Source organism: Cervus canadensis, chromosome 24 (assembly GCF_019320065.1).
Source record: "Cervus canadensis isolate Bull #8, Minnesota chromosome 24, ASM1932006v1, whole genome shotgun sequence".
In the NCBI taxonomy this organism is placed as follows: Eukaryota; Metazoa; Chordata; class Mammalia; order Artiodactyla; family Cervidae; genus Cervus; species Cervus canadensis.
Window position 1 is genome coordinate 9,445,797 of NC_057409.1, and position 7,250 is coordinate 9,453,046.

Consider the following 7,250-nt stretch of genomic DNA (forward strand, 5'->3'; position numbering starts at 1 on the left):
GAATGGCTCAGTCCTGTTCAATTCTTTGCAACCCCATGGAATATACAGTCCATGGAATTCTCCAGGCCAGAATATTGGAGTGCGTAGCTGTTCCCTTCTCTGGGGGATCCTCCCAATCCAGGTATCGAGCCCAGGTCTCCCACATTGCAGGTGAGCCACCAGGGAAACCTAGGAGTACTGAGTGGGTAACCTACTGCTTCTGCAGTGGATCTTCCTGACCTAGGAATTGATCCAGGATCTCCTGCATTGCAGGCAGATTCTTTACCAGCTGAGCCATCAGGGAAGCCATGAACATTACAGTTGCCTGTTTTCAATTCTTTGGGGTATATACTGAGAAATATATAGTGCTGGACCATATGTTAATTCTATGCTGCTGTTGTTGTTTTAGGAACTGCTGTACTGTTTTTCATAGCAGATGCACCATTTTGTATTCCCACTAGCAATGCATAAGGATCCAGATTTCTCCACATCCTCACTAACACTTACTTTCCTTTTTTGTCCCTTCTATTTTTTTTTTTTTTAATACTGGCCATCCTAGTGGGTAAGAAGTGGTATCTCACTGTGGTTTTGATTTGCATTTTCCTGATGACTAGTGATATTGAGCATCTTTTTATGTGCTTATTGGCCATTTGTATACTTTTGGGAAAGTGTCTATTCAGATCCTTTGCCCATTTTTTTAAATAATTTTACTTATTTATTTTTGGCTGTCCTGTGTCTTCATTGCTCTACAGGCTCTTCTCAAGTTGCGGGGAGCAGGGCTACTCTCTAGTTGCAGTGTGCAGACTTCTCATTGCAGTGGCTTCTCTTGTTCCAGAGCACAGGCTCTAGGCGCATGGGCTTCTGTAGTTATGGCTCCTGGGCTCTAGAGCCCAGGATCAATTTGTGCGGTGCACAGCCTTAGTTGCTCCATGGCATGTGGGATCTTCCTGGATCAGGGATCGAACCCATGTCTCCTGCATTGGCATGCGGATTCTTTACCACTGAGTCACCAAGGAAGCCCTGCTCATTTTTAAATTGGGTTGTTTCTTTGTTGTTGAATTGTTGAAGTTCTTTATATATTTTGGATATTAATCAGATATGTGATTAACAGATATTTTTTCCCATTTCATGTGCTGCCTTTTCACTCTATTGATAGTGCCCTTCAGTGCACAAAATTTTTAGTTTTGATGAAGTCCAATTTATCTATTTTTCTCTTGTTGTCTATCCTTTTGGTATCATATGCAGAAAAATCATCACCAAATCCAATATCATGATTTTGCCTTGTTTTCTTCTAAGAGTTTTATAGTTTTAGCTTTTATGTTTAGGTCTTTTATCCACTTTGGGTTCAATTCTGTATGTGGTATAAGGTAAAGTTTTTACTTTCTTATACATGTGAATATCCAGTTTTCCCAGCACTCTTTATTGAAAAGACTGTGCTTTCCCCATTGAAAGGTCTTGGAATCCTTATTAAAATCATTTGACTATATATGCAAGGGTTCCTAAGCTGTCTGTTCTATTCTGTTGTGTATATGCCTGTCTTTATGCTGGTACCACACTGTTTTGATTACTGTAGCTTTGTGGTAAGTTTTGAAATCAGGAAGTGTGAGACCTCCAACTTTACTCTTCTTGTTCAAAATTGTTTTGGCTATTCAGGGTCCTTTGAGATTTCCTATTATATTTAAGTTGTCAAAGTTTGGGTTTTTTTTTTTTTTTTTTCTTTTTCTTTTTTCAATTTGGGCTCATAGTTTCTTTGACAATACCTTTACCTCAAAATATTTTTGGTGTGTAAGTCAGAATTCCCCAGAGAAACATAACCAATAGGATTGTGTGTGTATGTGTATCTATACCTATCTATTTATTTATCTGTCTATAGAGACATTTTAATGAATTGGCTCCTATGACTGTGGAAGCTTGCAAGTCCACAATCTGCTGGGTAGGCCAGCAGCTGGAGACCCAATAGAACAGTTGATGTAATTCAAGTCTGAAGGCAGTCTACTGGCAGAATTCCTTCTTTCCCAGGAAAAGTCAGTTTTTTTCTGTTAAGGCCTTCAACTGATGAGATGAGACCCACTTAATTTATGGAGGATAATCTGCTTTACTCAAGTCTTCTGCCTTAAATGTTACACTCACCTAAAAAGTACCTTCACAGAAATGTCCAGAATATTTGACCAAATATCTGTATACTGTGGCCTAGCCAAGTTGACACAAAATTAACACAATATGTTTCTGCTCTATTTGCTTCTAGTCAGATCCATGCGACACAACCACACTCCAGTTCTTTTCTAGATAGAATTTTCAAGCTGATATATTTGTCTCCTCCTTATCCCTTTGCCTCACTTCCAATGTAATGATGGCTACATTGAGGTCATCTGAAATAATAAGTGGGAATGCCACAGCCTTCACCTGATATTTGCCTTAGAGATGACCACATCTTTCAACTCATGTTGTCTGAGAACTTTTTCAATCTTATACAATTTCTAGTCCAGAAACAATCACTTTTACTGACCCTGAGAGGACCATCGTTTTTGGACTTAACAGAAGCAGAAGATATTAAGAAGAGGTGGCAAGAACACACAGAAGAACTGTACAAAAACAATCTTCATGACCCAGATAATCACAATGGTGTGATCACTCACCTAGAGCCAGACATCCTGGAATGTGAAGTCAAGTGGGCCTTAGAAAGCATCACTACGAACAAAGCTAGTGGAGGTGATGGAATTCCAGTTGAGCTATTTCAAATCCTGAAAGATGATGCTGTGAAAGGGCTGCACTCAATATGCCAGGAAATTTGGAAAACTCAGCAGTGGCCACAGGACTGGAGAAGGTCAGTTTTCATTCCAATCCCAAAGAAAGGAAATGCCAAAGAATGCTCAAACTACTGCACAATTGTACTCATCTCACACGCTAGTAAAGTAATGCTCAAAATTCTCCAAGCCAGTCTTCAGCAGTACGTGAACTGTGAACTTCCAGATGTTCAAGCTGGTTTTAGAAAAGGCAGAGGAACCAGAGATCAAATTGCCAACATCCGCTGGATCATCAAAAAAGCAAGAGAGTTCCAGAAAAACATCTTCTGCTTTATTGACTATGCCAAAGCCTTTGACTATGTGGATCACAATAAACTGTGGAAAATTCTGAAAGAGATGGGAATACCAGACCACCTGACCTGCCTTCTGAGAAATCTGTATGCAGGTCAGGAAGCAACAGTCAGAACTGGACGTGGAACAACAGACTGGTTCCAAATAGGAAAAGGAGTACGTCAAGGCTGTATATTGTCACCCTGCTTATTTAACTTATATGCAGAGTACATCATGAGAAAGGCTGGGCTGGAAGAAGCACAAGCTGGAATCAAGACTGCCAAGAGAAATACCAATAACCTCAGATATGCAGATGACACCACCCTTATGGCAGAAAGTGAAGAGGAACTAAAAAGCCTCTTGATGAAAGTGCAGGAGGAGAGTTAAAAAGTTGGCTTAAAGCTCAACATTCAGAAAACTAAGATCATGGCATCTGGTCCCATCACTTCATGGGAAAATAGATGGGGAAACAGTGTCAGACTTTATTTTTTTGGGCTCCGAAATCACTGCAGATGGTGATTGCAGCCATGAAATTAAAAGACTCTTACTCCTTGGAAGGAAAGTTATGACCAACCTAGATAGCATATTTAAATGCAGAGACATTACTTTGCCAACAAAGGTCTGTCTTTTCAAGGCTATGGTTTTTCCAGTAGTCATGTATGGATGTGAGAGTTGGACGGTGAAGAAAGCTGAGCACCGAAAAATTGATGCTTTTGAACTGTGATGTTGGAGATGTCCAACATCTTCATCTTGTTGAACTGTGATGTCCCTTGGACTGCAAGAAGATCCAACCAGTCCATCCTAAAGGAGATCAGTCCTGGGTGTTCGTTGAAAGGACTGATGTTGAAGCTGAAACTCCAATACTTTGGCCACCTCATGCGAAGAGTTGACTCATTGGAAAAGACCCTGATGCTGGGAGGGATTGGGAGCAGGAGAAGGGGATGACAGAGGATGAGATGGCTGGATGGCATCACCGACTCAATGGACATGGGTTTGGATAGACTCCGGGAGTTGGTGATAGACAGGGAGGCCTGGTGTGCTGCGATTCATGGGGTTGCAGAGTCGGACACGACTGAGCGACTGAACTGAACTGAACTGCTTGAAAAATCACTTATCCTCACCTAAGTTTCACCTCTTTATTCTAATACTTTATAAAGGTACCTGTGCTAGTTATTAAGTTATTGTTTCAGCCCCAAATCCACCCTTCTTTCTACTATGAGATACTGGAGCTGGGACTTTGCGAATAACATTGCTCCTGTCGGCGGGCTCTATGTTTGACTCTGCTAGTAAGGGCCACTAGAGGGAGATAGTGAGGTCAGAGGAGGAAGAAAGGACTGTTTTCTTCAGTTTGCTTCCTGTTCCTGTGAGATCATCCTAACTATGCTCCTTCACCCCAGCAGCAGCAGTGCCATCCTGTAGCCGCAGCTGAATCCACTTTGCAGTTTTTTCCAAAAATTGCAGACCCAGCTTCATGGCGTACCAATCAGAGACACCAGCACCATCTGTGTAGCACCTCTTTCTCAGAAGAGTTGGTCCCTCCTCCAAGTTCAGAGGTACCAGCCACCAACACTAGACTTAGAGGTCTGAGTTTCAGCTCTGTAGGACCTCTCTTCTAAGTTTCCAAGTTTTAGTAATTCCAGACTCTTCCTTTTGTTCTCCTCCTCCTAGGAGTTTAGATGCTTCCTGCTGTTGCTGCCTCCATAGTATCTGTTTTCTTTTCACCCTTTCAGATAACTAATAACAATGTTATAGCTAGAATAACCATTCTGTTTATTACATTTTCTCCAGTGAATTGTGTGGTTTCTTTCTCATTGGCAGGACCCTGAGGGATACAGAAATTGGTACTACGAGGGGTCCCAGGGAATCAAAAGATGGGATTGGGGAACTGTTTTGGTTGTGTCATGGGTTTGAATGTATTGAGCTTCTTGCCAATGAGAAATGTGATGCTGCTAATTCATGGCATGCTGTGGCAACATGATTAATCAAATTATCACCTGTGGTTATTTGTGATGAGTGCTAACTAAAGCAAGTGCCTTGGGGGCCCAAGTGGTTGTACTTGACGGTTATGGCAGTGATGATGACTACAGGGACTGTGTGATGATGACCACAGAAGGAATTCTGAGAGCATCAGAGTCCTTGCAGAAAGAAAATGACAAGCTAGGGCCTTTAAACTCTCAGCTCAAATCATGGTCAGAGAGTCGCAGAGCTTCCATAATAGCCCATAAAAGATCTTTTATTTCTTGTAGTCACCAGACTTATTTGCTACAAATAGAACAAAAATATAGTGCATGTTGTTGAATGTTATCAGTTGAATTCAGTCTCTTACTAAGCCTTTCCTGTGACTGAGAAGGAATGGGACCTTGAAGCTTGGAATGGACACATCTGGTTTGACACTCTTCTAGGTTCTCAGAGTCTTCTCCATTCCGCCAGCAGATGGGAAGAAGAGCAGTGATCAGTACTTGCGAGTTTTATGGGACAGCCTATCACTTCTGGCTTCCCTGGTGGTTCAGTGGTGAAGAATCCACCTGTCAATTCAGGAGATACAGGTTCGATCCCTGGGTTGGGAAGGCTCTCTAGAGAAGGAAATGGCAACCCACTCCAGTGTTCTCATCTGGAGAATCCCATGGACAGAGGAGCCTGGTGAGTTACAGTCCAGGGATCGAAAAAGAGTTGGGCACAACTAAGTGACTAAACAACTGTCACTTCCACTCACATTCTGTTAGCCAGGATTCAGTATCTCTCTGTAACAGAGGCTGGGAACTGTGGGTATTGATGAGAATGCTTAGTTTATACCACACTAAATGGGTCACTCCAGTATTCTTGCCTGGAAAAGCCCATGGATAGAGGAGCCTGGTAGGCTAGAGTCCATGGGGTCACAAAGAGTCGGACATGACTGAGTGACTTCACTTTCAAATGGGTCACAGTGACCCACTGAAGATAGAATTCTTGGGGGAGTAACATAGAAGCCAAGCTGCAAAAAGCTAAGAAATTATTAAGTGACAAGGAAGTAGTAGCTACTTTTACTAAAGAAGTAATAGCTACTCTTATTTAATAAGAGTAAATAATGAGAGACAAGAATGGCAGAAAGCAAAGAGGAACTGAAGAGCCTCTTGATGAGGGTAAAAGAGGAGAGTGAAAAAGCTGGCTTAAAACTCAACATTCGAAAGACTAAGATCATGGTATCTGGTTCCATCACTTCATAGCAGATTTTATTTTCTCGGGCTCCAAAATCACTGGGGACAGTGACTGCAGCCATGAAATTAAAAGAAGAAAGCTATGACAAAATTGCTCCCTGGAAGAAAAACTATGACAAACCTAGACATCATGTTAAAAAGCAGAAACATCACCTTGCCGACAAAGGTCCACAGAGTCAAAGCTATGGTTTTTCCACTAGTCATGTACAGATGTGAGAGCTGGATCATAAAAAAAAGCTGAGCACCAAAGAATTGATGCTTTGGAATTGTGGTGCTGGAGAAGACTCTTGAGAGTCCCTTGGACTGCAAGATCAAACCAGTCAATCCTAAAGGTAATCAGTCCTCAGTATTCACTGGAAAGGCTGATGCTGAAGTGGAATCTCCAATACTTCGGCCACCTGAGGCAAAGAGCCAACTCATTGGGAAAGACCCTGATGTTGGGAAAGATTGAGGGCAGGAGGAAACAGAGGCAACAGAGGATGAGATGGTTGGATGGGATCACCAGCTCAATGGACATGAGTTTGAGCAAACTGGGAGATAGTGAAGGACAGGGAAGCCTGGCATGCTGTAGTCCATGGAGTAGCAAAGATTCGGACGTGACTGAGCTACTGAAAAACAACAAATGCGAGGGAAAAAGGTAAATCTGGAGCTAGTAAGAAGGTAGCCAAACATAGAAAGCTGTTTCTGTGGTTGGTTTTTTAGTTTAGCTTTGTTTTTTAATTGATAGAGGAGAACTGAGCATGAATTTGTGGTCTCAGTGAACAGGAAGAGAGATAGGACATTCATGGAGGGTTGGCCATGGACAGAATGAGGCCCGTATCTTTAAGATGAGAGGAAAGGATAGAAACAAATAGAGAAATGTGAGGTAGACAGGAGGGTAGCTGACAATCAAACAAGGTTGTTTTGATTTCTATAAAGCAACAAGAAGCCAGAATTAGGGTTGCAAGGAGATCCAGTTGAGGTGGGACAGGAATCTGTCCTTGAACCTGTAAGTCCAGCTTTG